Genomic DNA, 21,223 nt, shown 5'->3' on the forward strand with positions numbered 1-21,223 from the left:
GAAGGCCTCCAGGGTGGCCAGTGGAGGCTGATTTCTCTAAAGAGGACAGCAAGGTCTGGATGCTGAGTGCGAACATTAGGAAATTCAGACAGTGAGAAATCCACTGCAAACATCAACGCGAAATGGAGCGAAGGTGATGCCAGTTTTACTTAGGAAGCATCTCAGAATAATTCAGTGGGAATAACTCCCATCCTATCATTTATTTGTTCTCTGAAAGATAAATGGAGAGCAAATGGAAAGCACTTGATTCCATCCATTAAGAAGACCACTGAAGGAAGGAGGAAGCAGAATACTAATGCTACACTATTGTTTCGGTATGAAACAGAAAATTCCCCAAGCTACGGCTTAACATGGCCCCAAGTGCATAGTGCAAGGTTTGTTTCTTCTGTGAACTAGCTGTTTTCACTCTGCTCCTGGCCACAGATTTTAACTATAACTCCAAACAAGTGAGTCAGCAAATGTGTACCATATGTCACCAGGAAAATCAGATCAAAGAATGGAATAGCTTTACTCAAATTTACGTTCACTTTTGGAGAAAATATCTAAGACATAAGTTCAAACTGTGTCCACCACATCAGATTTTTACCTTTAAAAATAATGTGAAGTGAAAAAAGCAGAACACATCCCTGATGCAGGGTAGGCTTTCCAGAGTTCCAAGCATTAGTCCCATGCTGGTCTTGTTGGAGAGAACTGTGGAAATGTTGGCTTTCAGAGGCACATCCTTAACTATTTCATACACGTTCATTCTTCCTTTTCAGCTCTAAGAGTATGTGTGCATGCGGGATCTTGGTTCCCTGACCAGAGATCGAACCTGTACCCCTTGCAGTAGGAGCGCAGAGACCTAACCTCTTAGCAACCAGGTAATTCCCAGTAGATTCACTTTTAATTTAGAGCCACACGGTTTGGCTCTTAATTATAAGCTCTATTATCATGGTGGTGCTAGTGGTAAAGAAGCTGCCTGTCAATGCAAGAGATGTAAGAGATCCTGGGTTCGATCCCAGGATTATACCTCAACTTTTTAAAATGCTGGGCACATAGAAGAATTAAGTGTTTGAAAGTGACTTGGCCAGAAATATTTTAGGAAAAAAAAAAAAAAAAACAGAAACTATGCCTAGTGACATTGATTGGTACAACTTTTCCTTCCTGTGTCATGAGCCTGGTCTTACTCCCCTCCTGGGTGCATCCAAGAGATACCGTGCAGCAGCTAGGCAAAGTGCCCCCGGCCCCCCGCTGCAGGGAGCCTAACTGACCACTGGCCCAGATGCTTCTCCTCTAGATTTGCCACCATACTTGTGCCAGGCTTCGGCCGGCCATTCCCAGCCAGTGCCTGGGCACAGGAGGGCTACTTAAGGCAGGCTCATCCACGAAGACACAGGGTCTTCCAACAGGCAGCTTTGGCTCGAGGACTCCCCATCCACCTGGCTTCACTGAGATGCTGGGCGGTGACTCTCCTTGGCAGGGCGTCAGAGAGCCAGGCTTGTTAGTATCTACTGGGACAATGGGGCCCAAAGCCCTAGGGGCCAAGGTGGGCAGGCAAGGGGGTTTGACGCTCAGAGAGTTGGGAGATAGTTAGTCGAGCATAATGTTCCTGGAGGTGACATAAATAGGCAGCCATCAAGAGATTAAGGTACGGGCTTCCCTGGTGGCACAGAGGATAAGAATCCGCCAGCCAATGCAGGGGACATGGATTCGATCCCTGGCCCGGGAAGATTCCACATGCCTCGGAGCAACAAAGGCTGTGCTGCCTCTACTGAAGCCCTCACGACTAAAGCCTACGCGCACAACCAGAGACACCGCCACAGAGAGAAGCTCACATACTGCAACATGTAACCCGCTTGAGGACTCCCTGTTGGCCTGGCTGAATCTTTTCTGGAGCCATCCTGTCACCCAAGACTCTTCTTACCCAGTCCTGCTTTCCTTTCCTTCCTCCTGCCTCAGGTGTCAGGCCTGTATCACCGTGTCTGCCTTCTCGTGCTGCCGACCTCTCCTCAAGAAATCTCCTGCATGCTTAACGCCAACCTGGAGTCTGCTGCTCCAAGGACTTGAACTAACAAGGGTTGATTTTTGTTGGGCTCTGTGAGCAGAGAGAACTGCTGAGAACAGGCAGTGTGTGAGTGCCAGGCGTTTGTCATTACCCACTCTGCCCCAAATAGGTGTCATTATTACCTCCTGCCAGGAGCTGAGGAGTGATGGAGTGGAGTGCATTAGCCATCATCTAAAACACTAGAAAAGATGAATGAGGTAAATTTCGAAACTGCATTTTATCAGTTCTCCATATCTACTCAATTTCTACTGAACAGACAGTGAGTCCTCATCCACTCCTTACCTGCCAGTCCCTACACACACTGCCAGGAGCGCTAGCATTCGGAGACCTCTGAGGAACTTTGGGTTTCTGTGGAAACGTAGATGATTTAGAATCCAACTAGAAAAACAGACAAGCCCCTTCACTGCTGCAGGAGGGCTCCAAACCTCCTGTCAGAGCACTCCAGTGAGTGACAGCCCACCCATCCTCGATACCCTAGCTGATGGAGCACACGGGGGCATAAAGGCAGGGCCCATCCGTGTATTGTCAATATTTTCACTTATCTCCTTCCTGGGACCCCTCTCTTCACATCACTGGTGGGACTGTGTGATAAGGCAGCAGTGCAACTGTTAAAATTTGTAGCTATGGTGAACTGGGGATGCTACACTGGTGGAAAGAAAGGCATTGGCTGCCATGATGATGCATCATTCATTGGAGAAATAGTAACAGTAAGAATGACGAAATTATGCGGCTATTGCTAAACACCATCGACACTATGGAAAAAGATAACGAAAAGCTGAGAGTGAGGAATCATCAATTAAAAGCTACGGGTAAAAGCCAGGTGGCCTCTTTGATCGCGTGTGAAGAGGCTGTCATCACCTATGGTGGGAGACAGGAATACTGAGGATCAGTCCTAGGACTTGAGAACAAGAGCAACTGAGCTCCAAGGTGAAGTCCCCACCAGTGTAGATGTGCTATACTAAGGACAGAGTACTGGTTGGGAAAGAACCGGACCATGATTCATGGGATGGAGGCATCCGGGTTGATCCAGCTGAAAATGCTAAATTCCTGTATTTCCCCGAAATTTCTGAGCCTGCCGATGTGGCCCACTCCTCCCTGTGAGGGGCTAGCCCTCCGCTCTTGCTTGGAGGTGACACAGAGCCTTCTCCCCAGCAAAATAACGCATGCCCCCCTCAGGATTCACCCTCACCTCCCCTTCTCATCATTAGGCCGATGATAAGGTTTCAGTCAGTTCAGTCGCTCAGTCATGTCCAACTCTTTGCGACCCCATGGACTGCAGCACTCCGGGCTTCCCTGTCCATCACCAACTCCCGGAGCTTGCTCAAACTGATGTCCATCGAGTGGGTGATGCCATCAGCATAACCCAGCTCTGTAATCATAAATACTACATGCAGGTGAAGTGAAGGCAAGCTGGGAGGGAAGTGGGAGACAATGATCTGGCCCGGGGGTCAGGTATGGAGGAAGGGGCCACCCAGGGGCTCCCCAGTCCACAGCGGCAGGAGGGAGGTGGGCACACAGGGCTCCTGAGCCCTGAGCAGGCTCCCATCAATGAGGGCAGAACACAGGGTGGAATAACGGAGACTTTATCGCTTGGGGAACAATCTCCTGGAATACATGATGCAGCCACCCTGGCACGCTCGCGGGAGAGGGAGCCAACATACTCCCAGCATGATTCCTGAAAGCACAGAAAAGGCAATAGGCCACACTAAGTGAAGCAGAAATACCAGAGCTGCCACGGTAGACCACCATGGAAGAAGGGCCAAAAGGTCGTCAGGGGTGCTAGATGGAAAGGAAGCCAGAAAAACCACCGGAGGATGCAGCACTTACCAAAGCTGAGAAGTTCAATGAAGTCTGCCTCCTGTGAGCCAGGGCTGATGGTAGAGACACAGTTACAAACAACTCGTTGATAGCAATGAGGATGGGATGTATGGTCCATGCCCACCACATTACCCACACCCACCACGTTACCCTACCTCCCTAGCCAGGTGACAATGATTAAAGGTCAGAGGGAAGGTGGGTATAATTATCACAGTGCCGTGGCAAGGTTGGGGGCAACCAGGAGGTCTGAGACAGAGTTATGAAAACGACTAACAGAACATGGGATCCCTAAGGACAAAGTAAGTGGGATCCTAACAAAGGTATTACTTAAACTGTAAAATCAAAATAAATCAAGGTCAGGGGACTTCCCTGGTGGTCCAGTGGTTCAGACTTCATCTCCCAATGCAGAAGGTGTGGGTTCCATCCCTGGTCAGGGAGCTAAGATCTCACATGCCTGCCTCGTGGCCAAAAAACCGAAACAGGAGCAGTATTGTAACAAATTCAATAAAGATTTTTAAAATAAATAAATAAATAAAGCCTGGATAATCAGGAAGCTGAGGTCCATTGCCTCAATAAAACATCATGGGTCTTTGCCCAGTTTCTGAACTTGAGCAAGAAACGGTTTTTAGACAGGGAAATAACTGCCTGAAAGAGAAGCCAGTTGGACCATAAAGAAGGCTGAGTGCCGAAGAATTGCTACTTTCAAACTGTGGTGCTGGAGAAGACTCTTGAGAGTCCCTTAAACAGCAAGGAGATCAAACCAGTCCGTCCTAAAGGAAATCAACACTGAATATTCATTGGAAGGACTGACACTGAAGCTGAAGTTCTAATTCTTTGACCAGCCGATGCAAAGAGCCGACTCACTGGAAAAGACCCTGATGCTGGGAAAGACTGAGGGCAAGAGGAGAAGGGGGTGACAGAGGATGAGATGGTTGGATGGCATCACTGACTCAATGGACATGAGTTTGAGCAATCTCAGGGAGACAGTGAAGGACAGGGAAGCCTGGTGTGCTGCAGTTTGTGGGGGAGTAAAGAATTAGACACGACGTAGCGACTGAATAGCAACAATATACATCTTCAGAGCAGACGGACAAGTGGCTAGCACACTGGAGGACTTAAGACACATACTCTCCAGGAAGTGGGAGATAAAGCCTACAAAGATTTACTGCTACATCAGTAGAATCAGCTTACACAGGAGGACAATCTAATTAGAATCCTGGAGGAGCTTCCCCTAGACTTTACACAAAAGAAGTGGATCTGAGCAGCACAGAGCTAGACTCTTCTGAACTACAGGAATTACACTGCTGAGTTAACTGTCAGCAGGAAGCCCTCCACTGTTAGTCCCCACCAGACTCCTACCCCTGGGACTGCCTTAAATGGAGATCACCACCTCACCCAAGGTCACACTCCTCATCCAATCACTGATCAGTGGCAGGGGTAAAGGTCAGGCACCCAGGTCCCCATGGGATCAAGCACAGCATCCTCTGAGATGGCATCAAAGTATCCCCCTCTGCCCAACCCTGCTTTCCTCCCTTCCCTTTTACAAGTGTCAATCCCAAAGGTACTCCTGAAGGCACTTTCTGAAAGCAAATCTCAGCTGCAAAATCTGCTTCCCAGTGACAACAAAGCTAAGATGAGCCTTGAGATGTGATTCCGAATCCTGATTCTGACATCACTATTGGAGAAGGAAATGAGCCCACCTCTACCACAGTCCTGGAGTCCACATGTGAGGGAAGAGAGAACCCTTGCCAGTAATTTTTAAGCTTTGGGGGAAGGGTGGTGACTATAGGCTCCTTTGAGATTCTGATGAATGGTGTGGATCCTTGGGCTTCCCTGGTAGTTCAGATGGTAAAGAATCTGCTTGTAATTTGGGAGGCCCAGATTTGACCCCTGGGACAGGAAGATCCCCTGGAGAAGGGAATGGCTACCCACTCCAGTTTACTTGCCTGGAGAATTCCATGGACAGAGGAGCCTGTCGGGCTGCAGTCCCCGGGGTCACAGAGTTGGACATGACTGAGCAACTAACACAAACACTTCCCCCTCCAGCAAAATATATGCACACATATACACACACATACGACAAATACTGCTTGAATTTCAGATGGGTCATGGAATATCCTAAGACCCCAAATTAAGAATTTGGAAGTTACATCATCTCTAATAGACCCCACAGTTCTGGAGATTAAACCATATATCCCACCGTAAAACATATCGTAGACATCCAGTAAAATTTTGCTGATTTGCATTTCATAGGTACTCAGTAAATGTTTGCTGATTTGGTATGACTTTAGATATAGGAGGAAGGACCAAAACTAAAATTTTCTTTCTCTAATTGTACCACCCACCCCCCCAACCAACAGTGATAGCAGCTGGAAAGTCCACCTACTGCACACCTTTATCTCTTCAGCTTGAAGCTCTGCTTCAATTAAATGAAGATGCTCCTGAAAGATATCAAAATAGCTTATCATAAATCAGCTTACCCTAGCTTGCATCGATCACATTTAGTCTTGAACATTGATGTTGCTTAGAAGTGAGGGCGAGTCATCAAGAGGGTACTGGATAAGAGATGGGACTCAACAATTGAAGGGCTGGGAAGAGATGAAGAAAGGAAGATGCCTGAAATGAGCAACAACTTTCCAGCTTCAGCTGCTTTGCATGGGAGGACTAGTTCTGCACCCAAACCAATGTTGTATTGTCAGTCCAGAGCAAACGATAGTACCCCAGATTTTGCCTGATTAAAAATAGATGATTACTTTGTGACATTCTTTTTAAGGACAAACAAGAAGTTTGTTATAATAGAGCCTCAGTATTAACATGATTTGACATGAAATTTAGTTTCCTAAGAGGTATGCAAGATCTTTTTGAGGCCACATGATTCTTTTTTTTTTTTTTTTTTTTTTTACCATGCTGTGTAGCATGCAGGATCTTAGCTCCCCAACTAAGAGAACTAAGATGGGAACTTAGTTCCCCAACTAAGGGCACTAGAATCGAACCCATGCCCCCTGCATTGAGAGTGTGGAGTCTCAACCACCGGACCAATAGACAAGTCCCAAAGCCACATGATTCTCAACTGCCACTCTTTATTTCATTTGCCCTGCTTAATCTCCTCTTCTGGCTCCCTAGCTGAGGCGGCCTGGATGCTAAAAGCATTAACAAGGTCACAGATCAAACAGCCTGTCCTGATTTCTGACATGCTCCGGGGAAGAGAGAAGGCACGTGCATAACACAGACTTCAGTTCCAGGCATCCTGGCTTTCTCCCGACACCATTCTTATATATGGAGAGGTAAGGGAAGGCAGTGGAAAGGATTCCGGACTAGAAGCAGATCTGGGCTGGCGTTCCAGCCTAGCATTTACAAACTAGATTCTCAGGCAAATCACTTTGCCTCTACATTCCCTCAAGTAAGAACATTACCTGTTTACTCAATGAACATGAGTTTGAGCAAACTCTGGAGAATAGTGAAGGACAGGGAAGCCTGACGTGGTGCTGCAATTCATGGGGTCGCAAAGAGTCAGACACAACTGAACGACTGAACAAAGAACAACAACCTGTCTACTCAGTAGTGTTCATTGAGGACCAAACGAGATAATGTATGTGAAAGCGCTTTGTAGACTAGGATGCATTAACACTCACAAGTTCTATTTCTGTCACCTCTGAGCACACTTTCCCTCCTCTTCATCTCACCCTTCAAGCCCTACCATCCTCTCTGAAATCTCACTAGTCTCTTCTACCTTCTGTATCCAACTCTATTCTGGGTTTCTCCTCTACGTCTAATATGTTCTGCACAATCCTGCACTTTACCTACCAGCTTATTCTTTTCACTGTTTCATGGATATCAGTCCTCTCTGCAATTTGAATAAAAACTCATTATAAACAAAGTCCATGTCACATATTCTTAAACCACTCTATAGCTGAAAACGTAAGTCCCCATAAATAGGAATTTGATGAGCTGATTCTAGATCACAATATTTTTAAAATTTATTTTAAATGAAATAAAGATGAATATTTTAATGATAAAAGGTATAATTCACAAAGAAGATAGACATCATAAACCATTAGAAACCTTAACAACAAAGAAACAAAAAGCAAAAATCAGAAGAAATAAAAGGGAAAAGAAAATATGTAATCACAGTGAGACAAATTAACATTTCTCTGAGAATATCAAGTGCAGAAAAAATAAGAATAGGTGCATATTGAATGATGTCATTAATTAATTTATATTAATCATATCCTACACAAATATATTTAAAATTTTGTATCTCATATGTTGTTTTTTTTTTTTTCATATGTTGTTATTAGATGTCCCCAGGACATTTATAAAAACTGGCAAAAAGATAAACATTACTAAATTTCAGAAAGTAGAATTATTTTTTGTGTGTGTAAATCGGTTATACCTATTCATGTGTTATTTTTGAAATTATCTTCCATTATAGGTTATTACAAGATATTGACTATAGTTACCTGTGCTATACAATAAGCCTTTGTTGCCTGTTGCATATTTATTTTTTAAAATTAGAAATCTAGCATTCTATTCACAGTAAGTCAAAGAAGTGTAATCAAAACATCATAAAGTTTCTAGTTAGGCAAAAATTCATGTTTTCTAAAAATATATATTTTGTTTTCTAACATATATATATTATGTTACATATAATATGTATAAAATGTTACATATTATATATATAGAATACATTATACATATTATTTATATATGTATACAAAAGCTTTTCTACTATACCTGATAAAGGCTTGAGAAAGAATATAAAAAAAAACAGATGGAGAAATTGGAAAACATAAACTAAATGAAATGGGAGCACTGAATATGTAGCAGAAATAGTGAGACAAACTAGATAAAAGTAAAAGATTCTCATATAGTTCAGTTGTTTTTAAATATGGCTGAGATCAGCTGATTCTAAAATATATATGGAGGACTTCTCTGGTAGTCCAGTGATTAAGAATCTGTCTTCCAATGCAGGGGACACAGGTTCAGCCCCTGGTTGGGGAACTAAGACCCCACATGCTCTGGGGCAATGAAGCCCTCACTCCACAACCACTGAGTTCATACGCACTGCAACTAGAGAAAAGCCTGTACCTCACAATGAAAGGTCCCACATGCCACAGCTTAAGACTTGATGCAGCCAAAAATAATAAAATAAAATATATATGCAATAGGAAGACCACTCAGCACTCTTGACAAGATCTGAGGAGAAGACATGGTTTTGGAATTTGAATCCTGCCAAGGTCAAGGGGCTTGGAATAGGCTTGCCACAGAAATGAGCTTTGCATAGATCCTAACAAAGTGTAAAACTAACTCTGCACAAATTCAAGGTGACCTGCCAGTAACAGAACTGCCTGATAGAACAAAAATCACCACTCTTCAGATGAAGACAATAAAATCCAGAGTCTCAGCAATGTGTCGGCAATAGTCTCCATTATGCAATTTAAAACTATTAGACATGCAAAAAACAAAACAAAAATGTGACCCCAAGATGGCACAGATGTTGGAATAGCAGACATACTTCAAGCAGCTATAAGTAGGTTCCAGGACTTAAAGGAGCATATGGTCTTACTGAGTGAACATATAGGAAACTGCAGCAATGAAACAAAACATTTTAAAAGATCTAAATGGATATTAGCAGTTCTAAATAGAGGGACTTCCCTGGTGGTCCACTGGCTAACACTCTGTGCTCCCAATGCAGGGGACCTGGGTTCGATCCCCGGTCAGGGAACTAGGTCCCACACACTACAACTAAGAGCCCGCATGCTGCAACTAAAGATTCTGCATGCCACAGCGAAGATCCAAGATCCCAAGTGCTGCAACTAAGACCCGGCCCAGCTTCCGGGGTAGCTCAGGGATTCCTTAGTAGCTCAGCTGGCCAAGAATTAGCCTGCAATGCAGGAGACCCTGGTTCGATTTCTGGGTTCGGAAGATCCATTGGAGAAGGGGTAGGCTACCCCCTCCAGGAGTCTTGGGTTTCCCTGGTGGTTCAGACAGTAAAGAATCCGCCTGTAATGTGGGAGACCTGGGTTTGACCCCTGGGTTGGGAAGATCCCCTGGAGAGGGAATGGCAAACCACTCCAGTATTCTGACCTGGAGAATTCCATGAACTATTCCATGGGGTAGCAAAGAGTTGGACATGACTGAGAGACGTTCACTTTCAGCGAAAATTAAATAAGTAAATATGAACAAAAAAGATCTAAATGGAATTGAAAAGAACAATAACTGAAATGAAAAATTCACTGGATGGGCTTACCAGATGAACAAAGGGTTAGCAAATATGAAAGTGAAAGTCACTCAGTTATAGCAAACGTGAAGAAAGATCTTAAAAATCATCCACCTCCAACTAATAAAAATAAATGAAAAAAAAAATCATCCAATCTAAAGAACAGAAAGAATAAAGTTCAGCCTCAGGAATTTATCAGGGCAATTATCCAATAGTCTCATACATGTGTCTTCCAGTTTTAGTAATTTCTATAAAATTTAGTAAAATACTAAATTTAGTAAATTTAGGAAAGTCTTGTTAGAACACAGCCCCACCCACAAAGCTGAGAAGTTCCAACAGAAACTCTGCAGCCTGCAAAGCCTTAAATATTTACTGTGTGACCCTCTATGGGAAAAGCTTGATGACTCTCAGTCACAAGGGACAAAGGAAGAAAATAAAGTTCTAAAAATGCATGGACAATAGTCACCTGGCAGAAGCTAGAACCACAGTGGCCTCTCCAGAACCTAGAGTCAGGAGAAGCTCAGCCATGGCCACTTTCAGAAATACTGCTCAAGACAGAGGAGGGAAGATGCCTGACTTCTCTCTTCCATGTCCCTCCAACATCCTGCCCCCTCCACCCCCCGCACTGCCTCCCATTCAACAAACCCAGAAGACACAAGAGCCAGAAGCATATAGCCTGTAGGGTCCACTTCCTGCAATACACAGCAGATCAGCAGAGAGGCAAGAAATAGATACAAGAGTAGGTCAAACCAAGAACCGCCAAATAAGCTTGGAGACATTCTTACATATCTACATCAAAAGACAGGTACAAGAATGTTCTAGCAGCATTGTTAATATAAAAACAAAAAAAACCCTGAAAACAACCAAAGTGTTTATCAACAGGAGAATGGTTAAAAACACTGCAGAATATTCACACAGTGGAATACTACACAGCAGTAAGAATAAATTAGGGCTTCCTTCATGGCTCAGCGGTAAACAATCTGCCTGCAATGCAGGAGACCGGGATTTGATCCCTGGGTTGGGAAGATCTCCTGGAGAAGGGAATGGCAAACCACTCCAGTATTCTTGCCTGAAGAATTCCATGGACAGAGAAGCCTTACAAGCTACAGTCCATGGAGTCACAGAGAGTCGGACATGACTGAGCAACTTTCACTTTCAAGAATAAATGAACTATAGCTATACACAATAACATTTGTCTGAAAAATATAATGCTAAGTTAAAAAAAAAATCAGGATACCAAAAAAAAAAAATAACAAAACCATAGTCTGATATAATTTACCTAAAGTCTAAATATGTAAAACTAAATAATTGTTTTTGATATATGTTTTTGATATATATGTTTTTGATATCACATTGTTTTGTGATATATGTCTATGTATTAAAATTATAAAAAAAGAATTCATGATAATTCCCTGGTGATCTAGTGGTTAGGACTCCGTGTTTTCACTACTGAGGGTTTGAGTTCAGTCATGGTTGGAGAACCAAGAACCCACAAGCCATAGAAAAGAATTCAGGATAGTGATTTAATGGGCTGGGTTTGAGGAAGCAGAGGAATAAAATAAAGGAGAAATGCAAAGTAGTTCCAATAGTATTAGTTATATTTTATTAGTAAGTTGAATATCAGCTTCATTAATATTTTTCTGTTGTTGTTTAGTTGCTCAGTCATCTCCAATTCTTTGCGACCCCATGGACTGTAGCCCACCAGGCTCCTCTGTCCATGGGATTTCCCAGGCCAGAATACTGGAGTGGTTGCCATTTCCTTCTACAGGGGATCTTCCTGACCCAGGGATGGAACCAGCGTCTCCTGCGTTGGCACACGGATTCCTTACTGCTGAGCCACCAGAGAAGCCCAATAATCTATAAATGATAAAATTAAGTAATTTATTTTATTATTTACCTTCATAACATACATATATACTTGTGTGTGTCTACATAAAGACTGACTGCTTTCAGGAGATGTTTAGGAGAAAACACCTGGTGATGTGGAAAATTAAGAAAATCCTTTAAAAATAAATGAATAAATAGATGAAAATTCTTTATTGGGAACATTCCTACACTGTTGGTGGAAATTTAAACTGGTGGCAGCCACTATAGAGAACAGTATGGAGGTTCCTTAAAAAAACTAAAAATGAAAAAAAAAAAAAAAAACTAAAAATGGAATTACCATATGACCCAACAATCTCTGGGTATGTATCCAGGAAAGATGAAAACTCTAATTCAAAATGATATATGTACTCCATTATTAATAACATCACTATTTACAATATACAGGACATGGAACCAACCTAAGTGTCCATTAACAGATGAATAGATAAACATATGTGCTCTATATATGTGTGTGGGTACATATATATATATATATATAACTCAGCCAGAAAAAAGAACAGATTATTGTTATTTGCAGCAACATGAACATGGATGGATCTAAAGATTATCATATTGAGTGAAGTAGGTCAGAGAAAGACAAATGTTATACATCACTTACTTGTGGAATCTAAACATAATAAAAATGAATTTAGTTACAAAACAGAAACAGATTCACAGACATGGAAAGCAAACTTATGGTTACCAATGGAGAAAAGGTGAGGAGTGATAAATTAGGAGCTAGGAATTAACAGATATACACTATTATATGTAAACTAGATAAACAACAAGGATTTACTGTATAGCATGCGGGCCTATATTCAATATCTTATAGTAACATATAATGGAAAAGAATCTGGAAAGTATATATATGTATAAGGAGATGACAGAGGATAAGATGGTTGGATGGCATCACCAACTCGATGGACATGAGTCTGAGCAAGCTCCAGAAGTTGCTGATGGACGGGAGAAGTCTGGCATGCTGCAGTCCATGGGGTCACAAAGAGTCAGACACAACTGAGCAACTGAACTGAATTGATAACTTTGTTATCTCATGTACTTTGCTGTACACTAGAAATAAACACAAAACCATAAATCAACTGCACTTCAATTTTTAAAACCCGGGGGAACAAAAAAGAAAATCCTTTATTGATATGATTAAAAGGAAAGAAAACATCATAACACCAAATACCAGCACCTGCTCACCTTGCTCTCTAAACGCCTGGGAAGTCAGTAGAACAACTCTAGGCTTTTGCTAGGGAGCAGTGGTTTTTGTGCAGGATAAGGCCTCCTGCCGAGGCCTCCCAAAGAAGTCCCCTGCTTCTGGTGCACTGGTGGTAGTAAGGATGATGGGGGAATGCTTTTAGACCTGGACTCAAGGCATAGTAGAGTACCTTGCTAACTGATTAACGCTGAATGAGTGAATGATCCCCCAGCTGGCAACGCACAGGGTGAGATGCTTCCCTGGATACAAATTGCATGGCATTCAACACACCCAGATATATTAAAACTGTAAGCAAAGCCTAAGAACTTCACTGACACATTTAATAGTTCAGCATAAACATATGCAAAATGTGTAGCAAATGTTTATAGAAATGATTTCATTCTCGAAAATAGTATAGTTAATGCTTCACAAGTTATATTAACGCGCTCTCTTTTTTTTTTTCTTTTTGAGACTAAGGCCAAATTAATCTTTCAACAGCCAAACTTCAAAGATAACTCAGCCAACAGTCCATCAAAACAGCCTTATTTGTGCAACCTAAGGGGCCCTGAGAACCTGCGTCTTGGTAAAGGAACCCACCTCATGTGTTAGGCCACTTCTCCGGAGTCCCCAGTCGCTTAGGGTGTGACACGCTGACCCGGTGGGTAAGTGGAGTCAGCATTCCACCTCACTGAAACGGCAGATGGCTCAAGGATGGAGGCTTAAGGAATGCAGGTGAACCAAGGGAGTGGAGTCAGACAAGGTCATAGGAGGGTTTCCAGTAACCATGGCTGAAAACACTGAGCTCATTCTTTTCTAGATCAGCGCATCCACCTTATCATTCCACAGTTGGTAATCAGATTAAATCACAGGAAGGAGAATAATTAATGCAAAGCTCCTACCACTCACCTGTTTATACCATGTTCAGTGGACTTTGTGGCTGAGAACTGAAGTTCCACTTAAAGATCCTCAGATATGACATGCCTTGTCTCCACTGCTTGAGATGCTACTAAACACAGGCTGTTCAGGAGACCTACCTGGAGAACAGATCCTCTGCAGCAAAGGATAGTCATAACTGACTAGCTCTTGCCAGTAGGCTACAGGACCTCCAAAGTCTAACTACATCCTTCTTATTGTGACTAATTATATATATATATATATATTTAGTTTTATATGCTACCCAGGAAGCATATATATGTGTGTGTGTATGTTTATATATATATGGTAAAGAACCCATCTGCCAGTGCAGAAGACATAAGAGATGTGGGAAAGATCCCTGGGTCAGGAAAATCCTCTGGAGGAGGGCAAGGCAACCCTCTCCAGTATTCTTGCCTGGAGGATCCCATGGACAGAGGAGCACAGTGGGCTACAGTCCATAGGTTGCAGAGTGGGACACAACTGAAGCAATTGCATGCAAGCACACCCATCCACCCACACATACACACACACACACACACATAATTTGCCCTTCAAATAATTTTAGGCAAACAATTCAGTGACATTAATTACATTCACACTTTTGTGCAACCATCACCACTCTTTCCAAAACCTTTTCATCACTCCGAACAAAACACTCTGTACCCATTAAGCAATAATTCCCAATTCCCTGTTCCCCTAGACCCTGGTAAGCACTGACCTACCTTCCATCTATGAATTTGACTATTCTAGGTACTACATTTAAGTAGACTCGCAATGCTTATCCTTTTGTGTCTGATATTTTATTTAGCATGTACTTAAGATTCATCCATGTTGTAGTATGTGTAAGAATCCCTTTCTTTTAGAAGGCCAAATAATTGTGTGTATATACCACATTCTGTTTATCTATTCACCCAATGATAGACACAAGTTGTTTCCACCTTTGGCTACTGTAAATAATGCTGCGAACATTGGAATATAAATATCTTTTGAAGTCCCTGATTTCAATTCTTTTGGGTATACATTCAATTCTTTTGGGTGCATTTTTAGAGTTCCATGTTTATTTGTTTATAATGTTTTAGTATATCATTTTGTAGTTTTTAATTGTTACTCTAGGTATACTGTGTATATACATATACATATATATATACATATATATACACATATATACATATGTATATATGTATAGAGTCGACATGACTGAGCAACTGACTTATCTTTATGATACATATATATATATGTATGTATGTATGTATATATATATTATGCGTATATATATGTCATAAAGATAAGTCAGTTGCTCAGTCATGTCGACTCTTTGCGACCCCAGGGACTGTAGCCCACCAGGCTCCTTCGTCCATGGAATTTTCTAGGCAAGAATACTGGAGTGGGTTGCCATTTCCTTCTCCAGGGGATCTTCCTGACCCAGGGATTGAACCCAGGCCTCCAGCATTACAGGCAGACTCTACCATCTGAGCCACCACGGAAGCCCTATATACACACACACACACACACACACACACACACACATACATATATATTTACCTAGATACATACAGTAATCACAGCCTCCTAGTGTTGACATTTTCAAGTCAAATAAATGGTAAAAAAAACTTACTTGTATTTATTAATAGATTGCTTTACTCTTCCCATTTTCAAACACTATTTCCTCTACATATATCAAGCACCATATTAGACGGTGTAATAGCATATTCTGTTATGCTTACACCCTTTTTTAACACATTCCACTGTTTTTCTATCCTTTCTGAAGCCCTTCTGCTATCATTTGTTGTATGTGTTTGGAGAGCTTACTTTATCCATTCTTTAAAGGTAGTTCTGCTAGCAACACATTTTTCAGTTTTCCTTCCTTTGAGAATGCTTCCATTTCCCCTTCATTTCTGAAGGATAACCTGTCTGAATATAGGATTTGGGGCTGACGATTGTTTTCTCTCAGCACTTGAAGAATGTTGTGCCACTTATCCCCGGACCCCGTGATTTCAGATGCGCAATCTGCTGTCATTTAAACTGAGGTCCATTTATGGCTGTGGGACCCAGGACAGCTGGGGGTCTTGCTGCTGACACTGTTGTTAGCAGATCAGACTGCCTCCTGGCCCGAGATGTGAAACATGGATCGTGACTCCACACTGGGTCTCTGTTGGGCTTCCCTTCTCCTGATCCCTTGGCCACAGACGGCAGGCTTTTCTGGGTTCTTCTGTCTATCGCTGTTGGGGGTTCCAGGTTGCCAGACTCCTCTGTCACCTCGGGCCAGGAGTATATGGAAGATAAAACAAAAGCCCTGGGAATTCACCATGTTGTCGTTCCTCATGTCTTAGGGTTTCCTGCCAGCCTGCTGCTTCTTTCCAGCTTTCAGAGTCCTGTTGTTATTGTCTGTTCACTGATTCCAAGTATGGGGCTTCCCCAGTGGCTCAGCAGTAAAGGCTCCGCCTGCCAGTGCAGAAGACACAGGTCTGATCCCTGGTCCAGGAAGACCCCACATGCCATGGAGCAACTAAGCCCGTGCCCCACATCTTCTAAGGCTGTGCTCTAGAACCTGGGAGCCGCAACCACTGAAGCCCATCCAGCCTAGAGCCTGTGCTCCACAACAAGAGAAGTGACCACAATGAGAAGCCTGCAGACCGCAACTAGAGAAAAGCCCACACAGCAACAAAACCCAGAACGGCCAAAAATAAATCAATAAAATTGTAAAGTAGCTCAGATGGTAGAGAGTCTGCCTGCAATGTGGGAAACCCAGGTTCAATCCCTGGGTCGAGAAGATCCCCTAGAGAAGGAAATGGCAACCCACTCCAATATTCTTGCCTGGAAAATCCCATGGATGGAGGAGCCTGGCAGGCTTGGCAGGCTGCAGTCCATGGGGTCGCAAAGAGTCGGACATGATTGAGTGACTAACATTTCACTTTCCTTTTCATAACTACATTTAAAAAATAATAAATCCAAGTATGTTTCATTGTGTTTAGAGGAAAGAATCGAGGAAAAGTTCTTTTTTTTTTTTTTTTTTGAGGAAACGTTCTTTTATTCCATCTTGTTCTAGCATCAACAACCCAAATCAATTTAAACAAATTTGTATTATCAAATCAAGAAGTCACCTCTCAATTATATTTGGAAGTGATTAGGTTATATGCAGAAATACCAACACAAAGACACTGTGTATAATAAAAAGCAATGACTCCATGAAGTCAATAAAGTGTTTTCAGATTGTTAGCTCAGAGTGCCATAGCACAGAGCCAGGATCCTCAATAGTACTTTACTTTAGAAATGAAAAAAAAAAGAGAGAATCAACTAAGAAAAGATCAGTTGCTAGCAAAACTCCAACATAATCATAGTCGACTTCTGGGTGCTGTACTGAGTGGTAGAGGGAAAAATTAAACACTGACATTTAAAAAATACGTCTGAATGCAGTCTCTTCTGAGCCAATGGAACTGGCACAATTTCCTGCAGAACCATGGATTTTACGTAGCAACATACACTGACTTGGGTGCCCAAAAGTGAGGCTTCACTCATGAGTTGGAAGAAAACTGGGAAACCAAGAAAGAGCTAAGCTATTCTGTCCACAAAATTAAGAGAAACTTGTTGTCAAGACTGGGTGGGGATGGAAGAAAAGAGAAATGGCAGAGAGACAGGAGCAGAGCAATGTGATAAGAAGGATGGAACACCCAGGAAGAAATGTTGAAGAAGGACAGGAGTCTCAGATAACAAATTTAAGACACTGTTTGCCGTGTAGTTCTGAATCTGTGATACAAAATGCCCTTTGCTTATGGCCTTTGGGGAGGTGCAAAGAAAAGACATTGTATTCCATGTGTAGGCAAACATCAAAGAGAGAGAGAACACCTAAAAGGAGGTGAAATCTGGGTCAGATCTAGAGTTCAAAGGAATGGTAAGTTAGATGTAGAGGTGACCAGGAGAACATAACACCCGGAAGTTCACAAGTCAGATGGGAGATGGGGGTCAGGCTGGTTTTCTGTATGTCTCTAAGGATAGCATACTCTTGGCTGCAAGAAACGTATGTGTCTGTGGTATGTGAGCTCATACAGTTGGAAGATAAAGAGGCAAAACTGACAATCTAGCTGCTTTTCTCTGTAGAGCATGGTCAACCATGAGAATGTAACCTGGAGTGTCTCAGGGGTGTAGACAGTGATAAGGAGCACAGTAAAGTCAAGGGCAGGCTATTTGGAGAGAAGCAACAGAAAGCGAAGGAAAAGTCTAACCCTTCTACAGACTTGACTCACTTAAACTTTTGAAGATTGAGAAACATCACAGATGTGTTTTGGAGCCCCGTCAGAAGGCTTGTTTCCTGCCAGTTTGCTGGAATTACTATGAATTCACATTCTTATATATTAGACACTTTAAATTTTAATTTAAAGTAAAAATAAGATTCAACTGAATCTTTGAAAATTTTAATATGATTTTGATAGGTCTTTATCATATATGCAGAGAACATGAAATGTACAAATTAAAATCCAATCTGATGTATTGATTAGCTTTGATGTGGTTTGTAACTTTAAATGTAGGTTCCCTCAACTGAGAGAAAGAAGAAATTAAGGATAATTTTAACATTATCCAAAAAGTTCATCTTGATGGGATATAGTTTCTGCTGCACATTCTGTTAGTAAACTTCAGAGGTTTGATCACAGATGAGTAAACATGCACAAGGTAAAAATCAAACAGAATTCCAAATGACTGCCCTAAATTCCATAGCTGCAAAACTAATGATTTCAAAGAAATGGCAGAAACTTTCCTGCTCCCTCACAGAGAAAAAGGTAGATCCAGCACACACACACACAGGCAGTAATGGATGATCTGCAAGCTGACCCCGTCTGCTACAGTTAGTATGTCCAGGCTGATGAAAAGGATTGACTCGTTTGGAGAACAATAAATAACAACAATCACAGGCATATGTAGAGTTATCAGTTTCCTGAAGACTTCCACAGGTTTTCATGTGAATAACCTAGTTTATAACCAAGCAGTTCCTGTGATGAGTCTGACGAATCCCCTGTATGAGTCTCGCAGCTCAAAGAAAAGAAAGCTAAACAGAGAAGATTTCCTCAAGACCACATGGGAGCTATGTTAGATGGATGGTCTCTGAAGGGTTCTAGAACAAATGGTTCCAGGTTATAAGGACAACCCACATTTAAGTCATTAGATGCCTGCAATATACCCTCAAATCTAGTAAAGTCTAAAGAATTATTGTTAATATTATTCTTGTTAATGTAATTTTAAATCTGAAGACAATCATGAAAATAGTTCTTAAAAGAAATGATACATAGTGTGAAATGGTAATTTAATAGGGAGCTCAAATCTGTTGCTCTGTGATAACCTAGAGGGGTACGAAGGAGTAGGGGGTAGGAGGAAGGTTCAGGAGGGAGGGGCCATATGTCTACCTATGGCTGACTCATGTTAATATATGACAGAAACCAACACAATAATGTAAAGCAATTATCCTCCAATTAAAAATAAATAAATGCAAATTTAAATGGTAATTTAATAACAACAAATGCATAGATCATGTTTACTCTGTGCCAAATGTTGTTGTAAGTGCTTTACATATATAGTAGTCCCTTGGAATCCATGGGGCATTCGTTCCAGAACCCCAAGGATACCAAAAATCATGAATACCCAAGTCCCTTATATAAAATGGTTTAGTATTAGCATAAAACCTACACACATCCTCATATATACTCTGAATCATCTCTAGATTATTAATAATACCTAAAATAATGCAAATGCTATGTAAATAGCCGTAAATACAATGTAAATCTACCCAAATAGTTGCCAGCATGTGGCAGACTCAAGTTTTACTTTTTTACTTTTTGGAACTTTCTAGAATTTCTTCAAATAGTTTTAACCCGTTGTTGATTGAATCCTCAGAGGGCTGTGGTATGGAGGGCCAACTATTCTACCCCATTTAATTCTCAGAAATGCCCTTTGGTGAAGGTATTATTACTACCTTTAACTTTCAAAAGAGAAAACTGAGGCAGAGAAGGTATGTAAGAAATCTCACACCATTGATAAGGGAAAGAGCTGGGATTCAAACCCAGGCAGTCTGGTTCCAAAATTTTAACCACCATTCTAGACTTCCTCTCAGTACTTCTAGCGATAATCCAAAGTGAGATTCTTAGAGTATATTATGTTTACAAAAGCTAATAATGTCAAGGGAAGGAGAGAGGAAGTAAAACAAACATTTTTTTAATTTAACTCAAAAAGAAACAAATTTTGTTCTTGAATTTAATCATTTGAGAAAAAATACATTCAGGTTTTAGAGAACTAGAAGGAACATGAGGGAATTTGGGGATATGGTAATGTATATCTTATGAGCTACGTGGTTGTATGTATTTATCAAAATTCAGTGAATATATACTACAAAAATTTGTGTATTTAATTTTATGTAAATTTTACATCAAAAGATAAAAGCTGTAAGTAAATACTAAGCTCTGGTTAATGGTATATAGTACAAAGTACTTTGAGGAAAGTACACAAATGTCTGTAATTTACTTTGAAACGTAAAATTAGGATGAGTTGACGGATGGTTGGATGGATTGGCTATATATATGTTAAAACAAGTATAGCAGTGTGTTAACAATAGAACAGGCTTCCCCACTGGCTCAGCAGTAATAATGAAACTGCCTCCAATGCAGGAGGTATAGGAGCTGCGGGTTTGATCCCTGGGCTGGGAAAATCCCCTGGAGGAAGGCAAGGCAACCCACTCCAGTATTCTTGCCTGGAGAATCCCATGAACAGAGGAGCCTGGAGGGCTACAGTGCATAGGGTCACAAAGTGTCAGACATGACTGAAGTGACTTAGCATGCACGCAATAACAGAACACTTGGGAGAACTTCCCTGGTGGTCCAGGGGCTAAGACTCTGAGCTTCCAATGCAGGGGGCCAGGTTGGAGAACTAGATCCCACATGCCGCAACTAAGCGTTCACCTGCCCAACTAAAGATTCTGCATGCCACAACTAAGGATCCTGCATGCTGTAACAAAGAATGAAAATGCCGTGTGCTTCAACTAACACCTGGAGCAACTAAATAAAAAAGTAAATATTGAAAAAAAAAAAAAGAACAAAACACTCGGTAAAGTATTCTCCAGGTGCCCCATATTAATCACAGCCTCCAGCTCTCCCTCTAAAAGTATAATCACCTTCCTGTG

The sequence above is a fragment of the Dama dama genome, chromosome 24, assembly GCF_033118175.1.
Source record: "Dama dama isolate Ldn47 chromosome 24, ASM3311817v1, whole genome shotgun sequence".
Taxonomy (NCBI): Eukaryota; Metazoa; Chordata; class Mammalia; order Artiodactyla; family Cervidae; genus Dama; species Dama dama.